Below are 20,476 nucleotides of genomic sequence, written 5' to 3' on the forward strand. Positions count from 1 at the left end.
TGTACTTCTTTGGTAAGCGTTAAAGCAGTTTAAATTGCATAATTTTATTTATGGGTGAGATTTGAAGCCCCCATTCCCTGATTCTGGGCAGTTTACAGTTCAAAAAGAGAAAAGAAAGAAGGAAAAATCTGAAGTATCTGGACAACAATATCCCATTGGGAATGGGGTGGATGTATGGGAACAGACTTAGAGTTGCTGGAGCTTGGACTTGAGCTATCAGAGCTCTTGAGGTGAAAGGGGCAAAATAGTTTTATGTACCAGACTAAAGCCGGATAGGAAGGCATAGTGCGTTCCCTTATTTGATTCACCACTGTGTGTTGCTGCTGATGAGGCAGGAAGTACTCTGCATGGAGATTCTCAGTCATCCAGGTCATGGTTGTCCCAAAGGTGCTTTTTCAAAAGGCAGCTGGATTTTGTTTTGTTTTTTTCTTGGAGATGTTTTGCTTCTCATCCAAGAAGCTTCTTCCGTTCTGACTGAAGAACTGAACTGAAGAAGCTTCTTGGATGAGAAGCAAAACGTCTTCAAGAAAAAACAAAGTCCAGTTGCCTTTTGAAAAAGCACCTTTGGGATAAGTATTCTGCACATGGTCAGGGGAACCTTAATGATAGTTACCTCATATGCACCAAGGCTGAGGACAGTACAAACCAACTGATTAAAAGGGAAAACCTGGACCAGTGGCATTTTCTAACAAAATGGATGAGTCTTCTGGGGGAAAGGATGGTATTGCTAGGTTTCCTTTTATTTTGGTGGAGGGGGAGGAAGGAGGAGCTGTACCAAAGCTCCTGAGAGTCTCATAGGGAGAGGCAAGCATGGAAGCAGGAAGGTGAAGATTTTAAGGCAGCACATTTGGTTGGCCTCTGGAGATCTGCAACGTTTAGCTTCCCCCACAGCTTTCCCTTTTGTGACCTAGCCCTTAACCTGCCACCTTCTGGCCTCCTTGTGGGTTTCTGGAATGGGAAACGATCTAGCTATGTAAATCATTTAATGCCCGTTCCAGGGATGGTTCCCTAAAACTAGAGACAAGATGTGGGATAGATGTAAGTGTTGAATCATAGTGGAGTCATCTTACCTCTGGGAACTCCACAGATATTTACGGTTAAGGGGAAATCGGGCTGTTTGCCTATTTGATTTGACATGATTCTTTGGATTATTGTCATCCATGTGGGCTTTTCTCTTTGTTGATCTTACTTTAAGCTATCCTTTTTTGGCACCACCAATGTCTTTCTTTGGCAGAAAAACAGGACAGAAATATTCTAAATAAACAGATCATGATTTTTCTTTCACAACTCAAGGATTCCGATTCTTGTCATCTGCTTCAGGTTGTGAGCATTTATCAGTACACACACTCACACAGAATGCCTTTACTAATAGGGATAGCAATAGTAAGAAAGCCCAGCTCAAAATGCCGCCCGCTTCATACACTGCAATGGCACATTAATTCTGCTTCCTTGATATATGTGCTGGTAAATCATGCATTTACAGGACAGGGGTTGAATGCAATACATTTTAAAACAATATACTTTTGTCTTTTGAGAGGAACAGGGGAATTGATGTAGGGAAGAGGACAGCAAATTGTTAGTTATACGTTGTGATATCAAACATGTTACTTATAGGGGTGGAGAAAGGGGCTTGTAAGATTTTCTCTGCCTCACATTTGATTGGCTTTAGATATTATAGCTATGGCCTTGGGGAAAAGGAGCGCTATTCACTATTTCAACCTCGGTAGCAATCTGGTGGTCCTGATTAGGCATTTAAACTCCGATGGCTGGAACTGAAACCCTTCTTGCTAAGGGGGAGACTGTACAGGCTCTGAAAAGCCAACATTATAAAGGGATTCATATTCACATACCTATCGAAGCATTTCTCATTTTCACTCCACAAACCCTCACAGAGCATGGTGAAACAGACCCCCGTTTGTTTTCTCCTGGCTCTGAAATGTCTTTATTTGTTTGCTTATTAAATTAATATCCTGTCTTTTATTCAGGAGCTTCAAGTAGGTGTACACAGTGCTTATTTTTCCCCATATCACAGGCACTTTGAGAGTTGGGCACCTCTGGAAGTCAAATGAATCAGTCATAATAACAGTGTGAGGTAGGCTGGGCTGAAAGAGCAAACAGTGCCTCCAAAGTTCCCCATTGACTTTCTGTGGCTCAGGGGAACTTGAATCTGGGTCTAACCCTGGTACCAGCCCTACTTCTTAACCATTCCATCCCACGATATGAGACAGCCAATGCTTGCCACTAACTGCCCAAAAAGACCATGCAAAAAGTCAAAACATTTCAAACCCCTGGGCTTCTGAATTCTGGAATAAACAAAAATCACCATAAATAGAATAAATTGGTAAGGCCTGTCGTTTGCTTTGTGCTATGTGCATTTATATTATTTATGATTCTTAGTAGAGAGTTGGGTGCTTTTCTTCCCAATTTGGAAACTGCAAAGCCACTATTTCCCCCAATGTATTGGAAAACCTCTTGCAAAAGTTGGTGAAAGGACAACAGGCCAACCTTTTTTTGAAACTAGGAGGTTTCCCAGGAATTTCTACCTGTGTTTGCATACTGTTGTCATGGCTGGAATAGAGATAACGGAGATACTGTTTACCAGTGGTGTCAAACTGGATTTCTTCAAGGGCCAGATCAACATTGTACTTCTCTGCTAGCCGGCAGGGAGAGGGGAGGAGATGGGACAGATGTCTCCTGCAGCACTTTGCCAGCCAAAATGGGGCAAGGGAAGCTACATGCTGTTTTGGGTAGCACAGTGCTGCAGGAGGCCAGCCAGGCCAAAAATAGGGCACAGGGGGGGAGCACGTGCATGGACCCCTGCACCCTATTTTGGCTGCCAGAGATACCGCGGGCCAGATTTAAGCTTTGCTATTTTCAGGCTGGCGTTGCAGGCCAGATCTAAGCACCCTGTGGGCCGAATCCGGCCCACGGGCCTTGAGTTTGATACCCCTGCTGTATACAGTACATTCTTATCTATGTTACAGCAGGCACCAGCAACAGGGCCCAGAAACCAGTCAAGAGGGAGAGCGAAGGAATTAATTATGTGTAAAACTCACTATTTCAAGAACTGAACTTCCAGAAAAATCCAGGCTGTTCCATCCTCCCCTAGAACAGACTGTTCAGGACTGGTGTGGGAAGGTTTCTAGAAATAAATTCTCTGAACAGAAATGGACCATCCCAAAAGATATCAAGCTACTCACAATTCAAAGGAATATCCTTCTGGAAAATTTAAGAATCATCTCACGATGACATGATTTGGAGGAGGTACATCATGGTTCAGAAGAACTGTACATTCTGGAGTTCTCTGAACATTCAATTCCCAAAACGGTGATGTTACACATTTTGAAAAGCAAAAGTTCCCCCTGACAGAAAAGTAAACGACAGCTGCAGTGCTTGAGGGGAGGGGGAGGGGAGAGATCTATTTCTTGTCCTGATTTCAGATGAACTAGAAAAAAAGGAAGGACTCAGCTGTTGAATTACTGATGACATAGGATTGCAGCAGTGCAGCAGAATCTGAACTGGGGCATAGAGCCTGTGTGAAGTCATGCATGATTTAGCATCTCTCTTCCCTCACCAACTTCTTTACCCCACCAACTTCTTTACATTTTAGTGTTGTGATCCTGCAATAATGTCACACCAGCACAAACAGGGGAGCAATCTTATTTCTCTGGGTTTGTAAATGGAGCTCCAGCTATTTATGAATAACAAGGAATAACAGGAAGAAACCATTCATTTTTTAGTTTCTGCTTTCAAAGAGTTCAAAGCAATTCAAAATCTGTACGATGCTTAATATGTGTACACATTTTCTGCAATGGTTTTTGAAATGCTGACTCTGCAGGGCTTAGTAAAGAAACCTGGTTAATTAACAGTGTCAGTGAAGTTTTGCCTATTTAATTTTTTTCAAAAAGTATCCTTATTTGAAAAAATAAAATAAAATGCACAGGTGGACCTTCTGATCTATAGAAATGCAGAAGATGTGAAGCAACCAATGTCTTTAGCCTGGTGGCCCCCAGATTCAGGTTACCATTCAGGTTATCCAAGCAGAATAGCCAAGATTTATTTATTTAAAAGATTTATGTAGCAGTGCATCTTAAGCCACTTTGGCCGGCTTACAAAAACTGATAAATTGGAGGTGTTGTAGTCCCAAGACAACTGAATAGCAACAGGTTAGAAAAAATGGCATGGAGTTTAATCTTTGTGAAATGTTTATAGGTTGGAGCTTGAAAAGATAAGCATGTACACAGGTGTTTTAAAACCCGGATATCCACCTATTAGGATTTTGCTGATTCTGAAAGAAGTGAGGCAAATGATTATAGATTCAGTGGTGACCCCTTGTCAACTGTGGCAGGCCCTTCTACGAAAGTATTTTGTGGCATCTATATTATACTCTTTTCATTAAGCATTGAAGCCATTTTTATTTCCCCCAATATTTTAAATAGCTTAAATGCTATTAAATCTTCATACTATTTTATTTTGGTCTTAGCTTGATTTTATGTGCTGCCTGGTGCTCATTCTTCCTGCTAGTTGTAGGTTGGTTTTATTATGTGCTGCTCTCAGGATGATTTATTGCATTGGAGCTTATGTTTTTAATTTACTTGGACACCAGTACAGAGCATTTTGGTTACGGACAACTTAAAAATGCAATAATAAATAAATGTGCCACAAGGATTAACCGTGTAACATTTTGGCTTTCATTAATGTCTGGTAAAGTTCCCGTTTGCTTTTAAGATTCACATATAGTCTCATATATCTATACTATATAAGTATCTAATGCTACAGATACTAACCCAATGATTTCAATAAGAATTCTTACACATGAATCCACAGTGTGAAAATAATAATGATTTTGCTTCATGGAGTGGGAAAGCTATCTTGATTTATTAAAAACTATGCAAAACTGACCAATGATGGACTTTAAAAAAAAAGAACAACTATCAAAGGACATACTTCTATATTTCTGAAATTGTAGTTTTCTATAAATTTTTACTTCTTTAGTTTTAATAGAGAAACAATAAGTCAGGAGCTGCTAACATATTCTTTCATCTTATAAACACACTTCTACTGTACTAATGTTTTCCGCTTTCAGCTTTTTAGAAAACAAACCAACTTAAACAGTTTTCCATTTGAAAAGTTTATAGGTACTTGTAGCATTTTTAAAACATTTATTAGCGAAATAACTCACAGTCTAGTAACAGCTTTACAATAGCAAACTCTATAATGCAGAATTTTCATATTTGGCATCCTGGATTGTATTAGCTGTTCAAACCATGGGGAAATGGGGCAGGCGGATTCTTGGAATTTGACCAAAATGAGCTAATGTATATAATGTAAGTTTATGTATGTCTTCTCAGAAGTTAATTACTTTAATAGTACAAGCTCCCATGTAAATACATATAGAATTATATTAGCTGTGTAACTAAGAAATCATTTGTCTGGACCAACAGAATTTGGAGTCGTTCAAATGTTGACAAACTCTCAGCAGCCCTAACCAACCTCTCTCATGGCGAGACTTGGTGGGAGTTGTAGCTCAGCCACACCTGGAAGCCCACAAGTGTTGAATGATGGAGATAAGGTGTTCTCAGAAATACACTGAGCTATAGTTGAATATGCAGCAAATCCTTTATAGATCAACATGCAATCAGTGATAATCTCCTAGTGCTAGAATCCCCAAGAAAACCAAATATTCATCAGATTATTATTTCTTCAATCCACATGATTCCACCAAGGGTACATATAAACCTATACACCTGTAATACACACTGGCCTGGGTCTGCTGAAAAAGCCAAAGATTTCTAAAAAGTGCAGGATTGGAGCTTTGGTATCCAGTGGACGGGGATAACCATTGAGAGAGCCAGTCTCCAAGACCTTACAAGATGGTTTTACCTTGCTGATGGGACTTGGAGAATACTAACCCTACTAAATGTTATTGGACAGATAGAAGGCAGAAGGGTAAATGAAAGAAGCTATGGATGTGAACAAGTACATATCAGATGTTAATTGCTGTTAAAAGTGAGGATTAGAGAAAGATGTTGAAAAATGTGGCTTGAATGGAAAATGTTCAAATATTAATGTAGTTTGTTTATGGAATGACAGTGTGACTTATTTCATGTGTGAAGCCTGCACAGGGATAAGATTAATGCCACTGCTGTAGTGGTCTGGGAAAAAGGAAAAGTAGCAAAAGCGAATATTAAAATTATAGGAAGCTTTGTTTGTTAAATGTGCCTGGAACTCTTCAAAAAAAGAGTTCTTAGAAGACTACAAGAAATATCAGTGAGTAAAATTTGGGAAATGCAGTTGGGGGAGAGAGTGTCCAGGCCAGAATGTTGAGGACACTGAGAAATCTAGGAATATGAAAGAAAAAAAAGTATTGTCCATTGATTAACTTAGAGAAAATGTATGATAAAGGGGATAGGTTTGAATTATGGAACATTCTTTATGAATATGATGTTGTAAGCCACCAAAGTCTCTTGACAGTGAGGTGGGCAGCATATAAACTTAATAAAATGTGAAAATAAAAAATGCAATAAAGTATATGGTCAAAATAAAGCAAATCTGGGAACACACAGAACTGTTAGGGAGTGATGCAACTCTGAGCAGGGAGTAAAACAAGGACATGTGAAGTCTCTAGCTGTCTTGTGCATTTATTGTTAAATTTAAAAGGAATGCTTGTGATAATGTTACTGTTGTTTTGATTGGGGATATAAACATGCATGCACTTGATATGCAGAAGATGTCATGCTGCTGGCTGAGAACTTAGATGATAGGCAGAAAATGTTCAATAGTTCATAGAACATAATGACTTGTTTTTCTTAATGTTTTTTTCTGTTTGATTGCAGGGTCCACTTGTTTCCCACTGCACTTGCATAATTCACACAGGCAAAGCTATCATGGCATGATGCTCTTATATGAAAGTGAGAGTTGGATATATGCAGAGAGAGGCAGGAAAATAAGGTGAATAAGGTCAGGAACAGGTTACTTAAGAAGCGTGTGTAAAAACAGTTTTAAAAGAATGACACAAGGTCAAAGAATGTGAATGGAATACCATATAAAACTGAAATGCCAGTAGAGATGAAATATATTTAGATTATTTTGTCATAGAGATGGGAATAAATAAGGATCAAATAGCAAAAGAAATCAATGAAGAAGGAGCAAATGGGTTAAGAGGAGGAGATGCTCAAGATATAATTGTGGTTCAATGGAAACGATGACTTCCTCAAAAAGAAAGGTGAAATATTCAGTGTATGAATTGATATATGGATGTGTTAGAAGAGAGGACAGTGTGCAGATATAGAAGCAGTACAGTGGGTGATGTGGTATAAATTAGGTTTAGCTACATTTCCTTTTCTTACCTCATGTCTTAATTTTTTGGGGGTTACTATTTTGTTCTCTCTCCCCCTCCCTCCGTCTCCCCCCCTCTCTTTTGCATAATATTTCTTCTCTCTCAAGAGGGAACAGCATAGTGGATATTTATCTTTAAATAGCCTCAAGGCTACTGTATTTCAACCGTGGCAACTTTTAAGATGTATGAACCTGAACTCCCCAAATTCCCCAGCAAACTTTTTGAACCTTGGCACATCTTACAGCTTTAGGCTATTTGCAGATGAAACAAATAATAGAATTGATAGCACTAGAGCAAACAAATGGCTTAGCCTATTCTCCAGGTTTTAATTGATTATTTCAAGCAATCATGTGTTCCCTTTTCTTTTGTCTATGTAAGTATTTGTAATGTAACATTCAAAGACAAAAAAAAATGAACTGTCTCAGTTATCTAGCTACCATAGTCTGCTCTGCTGTCAATAAGAAACACTGGACTCCAGTATTTTAAAGTCTTGGTGATTATGGGTCATTCACAAGATCCAAAGGTCTCCAAGCTGGAATGGACTCAGGTGCTTTGATCTGTTCTGCTGGTACCAGCAGCTTCAAGGAAGCATCACTCAGGATAACATGGTGGCAATTAGAATTAAAAACCAACTAGCTAGATTTGCTTGCTTGCCTTTTCTGCTGAGAAATTACAATGGCATACCCCACAGTATGCATGAGGACAGGAAAATAAAACTCCCAGAGCAAGCCTTAAAGAGATACCACCTTCTTATTCTGGTGGTATTTTGGCCTTGGGCAATGGTTTTGTGGAAACGATCATGGGACCCAGCATTTGCCTAAGAATTCCAAGGTTGATCTACTCCTGGAATCACCACCAGCTTTTAAAAAAAAAAATCCACCTCCATCCAAGTCTGTCTTTCTCTCTCCAAAAATGCAACAATGTCTACAGGATGGATGAACTTCCATAAACTCAGTGCTGCGCTGCATGTCTTCAGAGGTGCTCTGATTTGCAAGGCAAATTAGTTCCTGCAAGTGCACACTGCTGCATGAATGCTTTACAGAATTAGATGGTGGGGAGGGGTGGGGCAGGGAGAGAGAGACTCCAGTGCATCTAGTTCAAATTCAGCCATCCTCCCCCAAAGCCCCATTCTCTCCTCCCTCCCACTTTGCTTTTCTTCTGCTGCCTGACAAGATCTGATGGATCTTCTCCTCAGTCCCACCCAGCTGTGCTGTACAGCTGTAACATGGCTGGTAATTGCTCTGTGGGCAATAAATCAGGCCTCCAATTCCATGTAAATATGAGTCATGTGAAAACCCATTTCTGCTCTTAACCGGTGATTTACGGAGGCACCTGCCTGCCTGTTCATGCAAGACCCAGAAACCTCCAAGGGAAGGACCAGCAGCTGCGCTCCTGGTGTCCAGCAGAAAGGGCAAGATGGCATGGAGAAGAAAACCCTACTGTGGCAAGAAAGGCCTGGGCAATAGCTCCAATTGCAGCCCAGGACTTAGTGACAGCAGCCAGCTCAAATCAGTCAAGAAATCTTGGTTAAAGTGAAGGGAGGATCTTACTTTCCAAGTCAGAGAAAAAGATACCCTGGGACCACCAAGAAAAAAGAATTAGGCTAGCTCTTATTTTTGTAACACACACACACACACACAATTTAATTCCCATGTCATTTATTCCTCTGAATCTTAAAGGCTTAAATCACAATTTATCCATCAAAGCTCTTGGTTATAATTTTTGTAGAAACCAGGAAGTGTGTCATCTCCCAATATGGCTGAATTACAAATCTCAGCATTTCTCCCTCATGAGCCATGCTGAGGAATTCTGGGATTTGAAATACATCCATCTTACTATTGTTAAGACTGAGAAATAGTGGTCTAACCTAAACCCCTAAACATCCTATTATTAACTTAATCTGATTCTCTTTGGCTTTTTGACTACAGCCAAAATCTGCTAGGCATTGCAAGCCAGCATTAATCTTTTATTTGAATGTGGACATTTTGTGAAGCTGGTCTGATTGGACTCCCCCCTCCTCTTTTTTTTTTTAAGCCTATGCATGACCTGCACCTATTTTGGAACTGAGAACTTCTCAGTCTAACCTAAAGCCCTAGTGTTCTTTAGATGTGTGTTTCTTAAAGTTTGCTCTGAGGGTTATTTACCAGCCTAATGTTGAAAAAAATAATGCAATATTTAAATTCCTTTAAACAATAGTGAAAAGCAGTACTGGCAAATACTGTGTTAATTTGTATTTTTAATATGATAAATATTAATAAATATAACCCATACAAGCAAAAGCTCTTTTGAAGTCCTTCATAATTTTTAAAAGTGGAAAGTGGTCCTGAGAGAAATTTTTTTTAAGAAACACTGCTCTGGATAAACATGGTTTGTCCCCATACTAAGGTATTTATAACAACACCTAAGCAGATGCTCCTCAAGTTCACATAAACTAGGAAGAACATTCAAACTTGCAAGATGGGTATTAACCCAGATCAGATCAGGAAATAGTGACCGAATAGGTCTAAAACTACTTTTTACTAGAACTGTAATAGTAACAAAATCTTACAAGTCTGAATGGGCTTCCTAACTCTCTCTTTTATTGTTAAATAAATTAAAGGGATGTTTTCTTTGGGTATTATCGTAAATCTCTGTCTTCACATGGATCCAACTTCTGCATTCTGACCAGAGGTGGTATTCAGCAGGTTCTGACCAGTTCTGGAGAACTGGTAGTGGAAATTTTGAGTAGTTCGGAGAACCAGCAAATACCACCTCTGACTGGCCTGCCTCCATCTATTCTCTGCCTCCCAAGTCCCAGCTGATCGTCTGGGTCTTCTTTTGCTGCCCTGCACAGGAGAACGGAGCTGGAAAGCAGGTTAGCAGGGTGGGGAGGGAATGGGGATTTTGCAGTATCCTTCCCCTGCCATGTCCACCAAGCCACACTACGCCCATCAAGCCATGCCTACAGAATCAGTAGTAAAAAATTTTTTAAATCCCACTACTGATTCTGACAGAAATTCCTGGTGATCATCTCTCTCTTCTCTCTCTCTCTCTCTGAAATTTTTATGCTGCCCTTCTCACTGTTGTTGTGACTGTTTGCATTAATTCAATGGGTGAAAGTTTGCAGGCATTGCTTTTTCTGGGACATTCAGCCGTACTACAGATTGGTCCCTCCCATAGATATCAGAGTTTCAGAGTTCTTTGATTTAAAGAGGTTTTTAAAGTCTGTTCCTATGTACACAAAGAACAGGAATGAATGAAAAAGCATAACTGATTTGAATGTTTATGACAAACTTGTAGGAGAACTGTTGAAGATTAGTGAGACTTTCTGAACATCAAGTAGACTATTGTTTTGTTAAGTTTAGAGCAGATCTTGAAAAATACAGATATGGAATTAAGGAAAGATCTAATGATTGCTGGGAATCAATAAATCAATGGCAGCTATACTCTGAATAGTAGAACTGAAATACACGTAACAATTGCTAATGCAGAAAATAAAAAATATGAAAAGAAAAAAGAAGTGCAGTATTGAATTCTGTTTTTCTTAAACAGCAAAAATATTTATTTGATTAAACTACATGGCTTCCATCTGGCAAATGTAGTTGGATAGCTAACAAAAATTTTAAAATTATATATGTGTGTTTACGTGTGCTCGTATGTGTGTGCTCAAAGTCTAACAGCTTTCGGTCTCAGGCCTCTCACCTTAAAAGAAAAAAAATGCAATCATTCAAATTTTAGGATTCACAACTTTCTGGGTGACTCCTTGCAAAGAGAATTTTGATAATCTCTTGAGAGACTAACATTCCAATGGATAATTTTTTTCTGTGCTTTCAAGTCCTGCCAGGTAAATCCTTACCAGTAATTTCCTATCAAGGTGTAGCAGGGGGCAACAATGCATGTAAGCCTCCAGTTCAGGAGGGGGAATGTCTGGTCTTGAATTAACACAGGCTGCCTTTTCCCACTCAGATATACTAGGCCAGTGACAAAGTGGAAATGACAAAGTGGCTTTCTGGTTCCAGGGGAAAAAGCAGAGACACGACACTCCAAGACTTTAATTAAAACTAAGCAATTCACCTCCCAGATCCAGAAGGCAGACCTATCAAGTCAGCCAAAAGTTCAGGGTACATTTGAAGCAGCTGCTGGTCAAGGAAGTCCTTCAAGGTACGGTGTTGTTTTTAACACTGGTCTCCTCCAAATGGCAAGTCTTACATCCCAAGTTTCAACCTTCCACCCTTGCACATCTGGAATGCACTTGCTCAGCTTGGGATGCAATCTCCCAAGGCTCTAACTTTTAAGGTTCCCATCTGTTGAGCAAAAATCCAGCTGACTCTGGAGGGGAGCGAGTGTCTATCTTCAGTATCTGTCTGGGGCTTTTCAGTCCTTGTCTATTCTGAACCAGGCTGTTATTCCCCAGTGCTTTGACTCCATATTTGTGCTTCCATGCCTCATTGTGCTCAGATTCTTGACCTGAAGCCTGTGTTGTTCCTGTAGGCTTTCTCTGGGGAAGCCAGATCAGAACAAGGTCATGGAAACCTTGTTAGTAGGAGCAAGATCAGGTCTTCCCAGCTTGCTCCACTGGGCCTTGGCCATCTGTGACCTCCAAGCATTCCTCCAGCTCCTCCTTTACTGAGGACAAATCCTTCCTGGAGGCAGTAATTCCAAACGGCTGAGAAGCAAGGCAGTCCTCCCTCCACCCCATGAATGGATCCCGATAAGCCTTCTTTCAAAACACAAAAGTGCAAAGGGTCCTTTGGTGGTGGGGAAACTCTTGGAATGAAGAGGATGCCTGACTCCTTCTTTGTTGTTGGCTGCTTTGTACTTCTCTACCTTCCAAGCTGCTTTTCTTTTAGAAAGCTAAGAGACAGACCAAAAAAAAACAAAAAACCAAAACACTGCAGCTGCTGTGATCTTTTGGATAGACATTTGAGCGTAATGTGAGGCCTATGTTTTTGATACAGCTGGGGATTTTGTCAGCTACAGGACAAAGTGTTTGTGCCCAAAGTTCTCTTTTGTCAAGACTCCAGAGAGCATAAGAACACTTTGCTCCATTGCCTGTTTCTGCCCTGGGTGACCACGGCCTTAGGAAACTCTGAAAGTTCCCCACCCCCCACACCGAATCATCCCACAATTAGCAAAGCCCCGGGTATCCATGGCTCTTACTGCTGCAGCTGTGGATGGCTGAGATTGTTTGTGTTGGATTCTGTAGACAAACATCTCACTGTATGGCTGAAACACAAATTTAAAACCTACTGATCCCTTCCTTGCCAACAACTAACAGAGCTGCTGGGTCTCAGTAACATTTCTTGGCTGACCGCCATTGTGAGGATAATTCAGCAGGTTGATCTTCAAAGCTGAATAGGGTCTGATCATGGTGCCCCCTTTCCTCTCTCTCTCTCTCCCCTTGATTTTCTTAGTTTGCCCCAGGACAGTTTCTCTCCTTGTCATCTCCATTCTGTCACTGGGTTCAAATAACTCGGCTAGTCGTAATCGCTATCATCTGAAAACCGACACAAAGTAATGCATCTGGAGATTCGTCTATGGAAATTCTCAGTCATCCAGGTCACTGCTGTCCCAAAGATGCATTTCCAAGAGGCAACTGGACTTCCTTTGTTTCTCCTTGAAGATGAACTGAAGAACTGAACAAGCTTCTTGGATGAGAAGCGAAAGTCTTGAAGGAAAAACAAAGTCCAATTGCCTCTTGAAAATGCACTTTGGATACAATGTCTGATAGATCTTGAGTCAGGAATGTACTAATTAAAGGCTGAGAAACTATAATACTGCAAAATTGTGGTGGATTTCAAATTAAGTTATCCTTAGCCTCCTAACCCATGGTGAGGGACCCCGGGAATTACAAGAAAAGAAGTATTCCTCAGAAATCCTACAGAAAATGACAAGTCTACTACCAGTTTTTCCTCTGCGTAACTGAGTTTTAGATGGAGGAAGCAATAGGGGTACTTGTTCCTTTTGGGTTTTGTTGGCCCTCTCCTCTTTCTTGTTCCTTCTGATTTATCTGCACTGCATGGTTGTCCCATTGTTAGACAAGGTTAGTCGCCATTTTTGGAAGCCAGGAATGGATGACATCACCCTGCCCTCATACCAATTTCATTGTAAATGCAACTTCTTGTTGTAGTCCAAAGCAGTTTGTTTCTCAGCAGCTTTAAGATACGTGGACTTCAACTCCCAGAAGTCCACACGTCTTAAAGCTGCCAAGGCTGAGAAACATTGGTCTAAAATCTTCTTTCTCCTCTTATAAAGCTTCAAGTGCTCCTGTCCATTTTGGGAAATGTGCTTGACATCAATGCAGGCTAACCTTCGCAGTTTACTGGTTACTTGATATGACGTTCAGCACACCTACACTGAATGCTTTTCAAACTGCTACCAAATGCTTCAGTCCTGGCAAGATTTTCTGAAGCCAATTTAAAGTAAAATGGCGTGAGCACAGGGCAGTGAAGGGTTCAATGCACAAATACATACCCTTTAATGAGTTTGCCAAATGTTCGGCAAAAGGAACCTATATCTTCATTTCTGTCCTCATGTCCCCCGTCTGGCAGGCGTAGCCTTAAAATCAAATATTGTCCTGCTTTTTGAGTATCTTAACAAGCTCCTTGAGTAACTTTTCTCCATCCAGGGATTCCCTATAGTAAGTGCTAAACCTCAAATTAATAAATTCAGCTCTGTGGCCATAACTATCTGATTTAACAATGTTATTTGGGACCAAAATTCCATCATTAAGCGACATGGTTGTAAAATGGAAGAATCACACGATTGTGCCATTTAGAGCAAAGGCATGTCCCAGTTGCCATTGTTAAATGAGGACCGCATATGGGTTGTTAAGTGAAAACCTCACATGACTGTGACTTTCAATATCTTCCTGGCTTCCCCACTAACTTTGCTTGTAGATAGCCAGCAGGGAAGGTTACTAAACATGATAGTGTGACCACGAGGTTGCTGTGACCACCGAGACTAGTTCTAACCACCACTTTGGCAGAGCCATTGTTAAATCTCGTGGTCCTTAAACTATAAGCTATAAGACTTTAATCAGTTACGTGCTGAAAGCTTTTGCCTCCTAACTGACTCTAGTACATTTTTGCTACTGAAAAACCATCTCTTCTGAGGCTGGAAAAGGTAATTTGATATACATGGGGCCTACTATAGGGTTGTTGTTGTTTTTTCTTTCTTAATTTTTACTGCAGATGCCCAGAGAATTAAACAATGTGTCCTCTTCTCCATCCCATCTGTTTGTTTTCCTTTCCAATCCATGTCTGTGTGATCCTTTGCCTCTTTGGATATCTGGGGACCCTGCACACATTTCACCATATGCAGAATGCTTGGGACTGGGGAACAGGGATACAATGTTAGTTTGAAAACAGATATAAATGGTCTTGCCGCTTCTTGCAAGTGCCCACTTAACTATCGATTGTGTGAAAACGCTTTGCACTCCTTGTAAATGTATGTCAAGGTGCGGGTGGGTGTAAGAGAGGGTTGAGTTGCTTACCTGCTTTGCGTGTGCTTCCTGAAAGGAAAGAATATTGTATGATGTTTTCAGGAAAGAGGAAGTCAAATAGCAAGCTGCTGTTATGCTGGTGGCCGGGCCATCTTTCCTCCCCAGTGGAGGTGAGAGAGTTTTCATTGTTACTGAAAGTATACAATATTTATGAATGCATGCATAAATGATATATAAATATATGTGGAAATTGCCATCATGCTTTATGCTTTTTAATCATCCTATTGTGGTGTTGAAAGAAATATCCTTCTGGGTTCAAGTTCCAAGTGGGGAAAAAGACACTGGAAACATGGAGGCTGATTGGAAAGATGGTTTAATGGTGGACAGCAGGACCACATGGCTTGGAGCTCCAAAGTGAAAAAGAAAGGATGTTCACATACTTCAAGGTGAGAAGGTCAAGAAGGGGCAACCAAGATGCTGAGAGACCCTTATATAACCTCTGTTGGGCCCCACCTTAGTGTTTCCTGTTCCTGTATAAGAAATGTATCCCATTGGCTGTCAGACTCCCAGGGGCGGGGGTCTTAGCTAACTTTGTAGGCTTTGTCTGGACCACACGGCTTCACCTGAGTGTTGGCTGATACAATCTTCCCAGGCCAGGTGGTGAGATGGGTAGAGGGCTTTGTTATGTAGAGTACTCTGGCCTAGGCCCTAATGGCCCATTAGCAAAGGTGGGGGGGCTGAGTTTCTGCTTCTCTGAGTTTCTACTTTACTCTTTTTAGAGGAAATATTCTGCCTTTTTAATATTTCCCAGGATATTTCATTTTTCTAGGAGAGGGATGGGTGCTAACTTCCTACAGTGGCTCTTAGCATATAGCTTAAATGGACTCCAGGGGATGGTAGAGAGGACAGGAGGGCCTGGAGGAACATTGTCCATGGGATCACGATGAGTCAGACACAACTTCGCAACTAACAACAACCAACAACAATTTATGAGATCGCCTTCCGTATACCCTTAAAACTATTGGCTCAAAAAGGTAATGCAAGCTTCCTTTTCACCCAACTGTGAATATGATATCTAAAAAAATCCAGAGTGAAAGTCAATGCTTTGTATCATATTTACATTGGACAATGGAAGTTTTGTGTTTCTCTTCCAGACCTCTTCAACTGGCATTCTTTTTGTAACATGCTGTTCCTTTCTGTTGAGTGTTGAATAAAAAACACAGCCTACTTCTCAGCCATCTTGATGACAGTTTTACTATATAGCATTCCATTGCAGAGTGCTATGGGTCAAACCAGATTCTCTCCCTCCCTCCCCCTCCCTCCCTCTCTGTGTGTGTTTCTCCCTCTCCTTCCCTCCTCTCTCTGTGTGTAATCTGCCACCAGGTGTGGCTGTGCCCCAAATTATCTAGAAAATAAGGAAATCTGATTTTAACCAACCAATTTTATAAGGTCAAGGAGCTGATGCCCTGGTGTGCTGTAGTTCCTTAGACCGCTCAAACATTCCTTTGTCTTAGCTTGGATAATTTGTGTTTAATACAATCTCAAGTTGAAAAAATTAATACCTTCAAGGAGATATATAGGATGGAGGGAGCAGAAGAAGGGATCCAAAAATGTGGTCTATGCGTTGAAAATTCCAAAAATTGACCATCCTTGTTCTTCTCAGTCCATATAATTTAATTATCTAGCCTCTGAAACATGCTGATTACCATGACTGGTTTGACTTGCCAAAGAGCAGAAGCAGTAGACTATGTAGGAATTCTACAGCCATGTAGAGATGCATTGGCTATCTTCTTCAAATCTTTCCCCTTCCCTGCCCTGTTTTAATTTAAGGAGACAGTCAGTTTGGTGTAGTGGTTAAGGCACCAGGCTAGAACTATGAATTCTAGTCCCACCTTAGGCACAAAGCCCTAAGTTCCTATTTCATCCCAAGGAAAGAGACACACCCAAACCATTTCTGATTACCTTGCCAAGAAAACTGCAGGGACCTGTTCAGTCTCCAGAATCAACACTGACTCAAAAACACCAAAGCAATTAATCTAAGGGCAGACAATGGTGCTTCTGAGGTCAAGAAGCATCCCAGAGTAAGGCAAAGTGATATTTCTCTAGTTCAGCCGATCCCAACCTGACCCTCTCCAAGGCACTGGGACTGCAACTTTTCAGTTCCCAGCCAGTCCAGGAATCCCTCCAATCTGCCTAGTGGACACTAATTGGGAAACACCGATCCAGCTCCATGTCTCCCTGTGACATGGCCAATCTTGGCCTTAAGGAATCTTGTATTTAAAAAACACCTGGAATCCATTAGTTTCCCTAATCCTGCTGTACTTGTTCTCAGCATAAATGTATGAAGAAGACCCATGGCACTGAAAAGACAAAATGGCTGCTTCTTGCTCTCCCACCCCTAAATTTAAAAAAAGAGCCTGGATGCCCTGCAAGGACCTGAGATTTACTTTAATAACCCTGCCTTCCTTTCCATTTATCTCTCCTCTTCTCCCTGTGCCTAGTTTCGGGTGAGATTAGGCTCATCTTACTTGGCCAAGCCTAAAAATTTCCACACTCTGAATGTTTGGGCCTGAGAAAGACAATTTACAGCGAAAGAAAAACAGGCAAGCATAATCAGAGGCTTTGAAAGGGGAGAAATTCCATAATTCCTGTGGCTCTTTGACAGGAAACAAAAGTTTTGTGTCTGACAGCCAAAAGTCTATAAAAACCAGTTTTTGGGGGTCAGGATGCAATCGGAGAAGGTAGGATAAGATGCTAACTTTTATTGGTGGAATTCCAGAGGTGGTGGTGGAGGGGGGAGTAATGAAAGAGAACTTCAACCCAATTCTGACAGGGGAGCCTTGAAGGATCCAAGCAAGGATTTCAATGTCATTCCAATAATCCCTTTAGAAAAGAAACATAATGTGCTAATGCACCTTCCATCTCTTCCTTTGGCAATGGCCAGCCTGCCTGCCTTTAACTAAAAAGCCTAAATCCTTGAAAGTGTTTTACATATATCCTTTTGTTTATCGGGTTTCTTTAAAAAAAAAATCCCGTCTTTATTACTTTATAGGAACTCAAGGCAGCAAATACACCTAATACCTCTTTCCTTCCCTATTTTACCTACTACAACAACCCTGCGAGGTGGATTGGGCTGAGAGAAAATGACTGGCCCAAAGTCACCAAGCTGGGGTGACTGAGGTGGGATGAGAGTTCACAGTTTCCTGGTTTCCAGGCCAGCACCTTTACCACTTACACCAAACTGGGGGAGAGTTATTTCCCAATTAATCCAGTTAAACACAATAATAATAATAATAATAATAATAATAATAATAATAATAATAATAATAATAGTAGTAGTAGTAGTAGTAGTAGTAGTAGTAGTAGTAGTAGTAGACACATAGCAAGAAAAAGAACCACAAAGTATCGGGACTTAGAAATTGAAGTTGAGCAACTTTGGAAAAAGAAATCATGTGTTATACCAATTATAATTGGAGCCTTGAATGATTCTACAAAAAACCACCCTACTTGGAACAGCTTATATCCTCCGACGCTACCTGAACAGTTCCTAGGTCCTTAGTTAGGACTCAAACTGTTGAGCTACCAACCAGCCCCAAAGGCTGTGAATCTCACTAAAGAATCATAATAATCATAATCATAATAAAATGATATTTGTGATACATTTTTAAATACTCAGTTGACTGAGTTTCATGTTTAATGAATAAAATAAATGATGATGATGATAACAATAATAATAATAATATACTTTCATAATCCAGGTGTAAGGCACAGATAACATCCCATTTTTGGTCATGCTGGCTAGGAAATGTGGGAGTTGTAGTTCCACCAGGCTGGCATATGTTTAATTCAGATGTAGGGTTCATTGTGTCATGGTGGGTTCCAAGGTTAAATTCCAGTGAGCCTGCACTCAGGGGCAACTATTTTAGCAAGACTGTCTTTTTTTTTTTTTAAGTACAATACAGATACAGCACAAAGCAAGCAAGGGAGGTGAACTGGTGAACTCATCCGATGCCAATGAGTTTCAGCTTTCAATGGCAAGTCCATGGAAGGCTGGCTTGTCTAGCCTTGTGCTGTGTGGGGCAACACAGTAGGGTTTTTGCTGATTCCTCCCTTCTCCTGCAGGTGATGGCTTTGCTTTGGTTGCTCTTTTGGGGGTCCTCCCCTTCTCCCTCTTGCAGTAACTTTTAACAGATTAACAAAGTTGAAAGGGACCTTGAAGGTCTTCTAGTCCAAACCCTTGCTTAAACAGGAAACCTTATAACATTTCAGACAGATAGCTGTCCAGTCTCTTCTTAAAAGCCTCCAATGGTGGAACATCTACAATTTAACCGTTCCATGCAGGGGTGGGATTCTACCAGTTTGCACTTATTTGCTAGAACCGGTTGTTAACATTCTAAGCAGTTTGGAGAACCAGTTGTTAGAAGAAATTATTGGCCTAATCCTGTAAAGAAGGCAGGAAGGAAACATTCTGGTGTTGCTTATAGAAACTGCCTCTCCATTAACCCTTATTACATTCTTGGCAGGACTAGACTTCCTGTCTCAGAAACTTCTCTGGAGTTTTTTCCCCCTCCTTTGCTGGTACTTTGCTTGTGTGGAGTGACCATTTAAAGTTACAATGGCACTGAACAAAGTGACTTATGACCATTTTTCACACTTACAACTGTTGCAGCATCCCCACAGTTATGAGAGGCCAGGGGTGGAGATGTGTGCCTCGATTTGAGTCATATTGAGTTGGCCACACCCAGCCAAACATGACCACCAAGCCACGCCCACAGAACCGATTGTTAAAAAGTTTGAATCCCACCCCTGGTTCCATAGTCTAATTGTTCTCATAGTTTACAGGCACCATACTAGTCTGGAGGGAGGAGGAGTAATACACCAGAAAAATCACACCCTTGTCCCCTTTCAGGGAAACTCCACAAAGAATTAATAGGAATTCAGATCAGTTTCTTTCTTTACAACCCATCAGAATGTTGGGGGGAAAATGTGTAAAGGGGCTCTGTTCATCTGTCAGCAAAGGAACACTTAAAACTGAACTGAAAGGGGCCACCGCTAAGAGAAGCAGGGGAAGAAAGAGTGAGTTTCTTTCTTATTTACTTGACTTTACATGGCTGCCCTTCTCACCACAGCGACTTTGGGGGACATAAAAACTCAGTGCAAAATAACAATAGATAAATAACATATAGTAGCAAACGTGGGCTGGATCTGGGAGGAGTCGGTGGGGGGGACGGGACAATACCTCTATGGATGCCTCTGGAGGAGGCCTTAGTTCACAGTGATGCTGATGATTCTATTCTCCTTTCCAAAAGTGGTATTTAGATCTGAGCTCTTTTCAATGGGTTAGGAAGTCTTGCTCTGCAGATTTCTCCTAGCTTAATAAAATACTAAAATAACAACAAGGAAATGCCATTTCCCCCCTTATCTTTGCACACCAAAGCAAGCTACATTGATGGATGAAGGTTAAGTGGAGAACAAGTCCCAAATCAACCAGTTGAATGACTCACAAGCCACTTTTCTTCTTGAGTACTCCTAAAAGTGGAGTAGTCTGATTATTGTTATTTTATCCCACCTTTTTAATATACAGCTCAAAATGGCAAACATACCCAATAATGGTTCCAAACTGACTTTTGGATTAAAAGAAGATGTCATCCATTAAATGGTTTATTTGTGGTGATATTCCAGAATTTCAGTGCTATTCTCCAAACTGTCCAAAA

Source organism: Pseudonaja textilis, chromosome 2 (genome assembly GCF_049901715.1).
Source record: "Pseudonaja textilis isolate UNSWEBS1 chromosome 2, rPseTex1.2, whole genome shotgun sequence".
Lineage (NCBI taxonomy): Eukaryota > Metazoa > Chordata > Lepidosauria > Squamata > Elapidae > Pseudonaja > Pseudonaja textilis.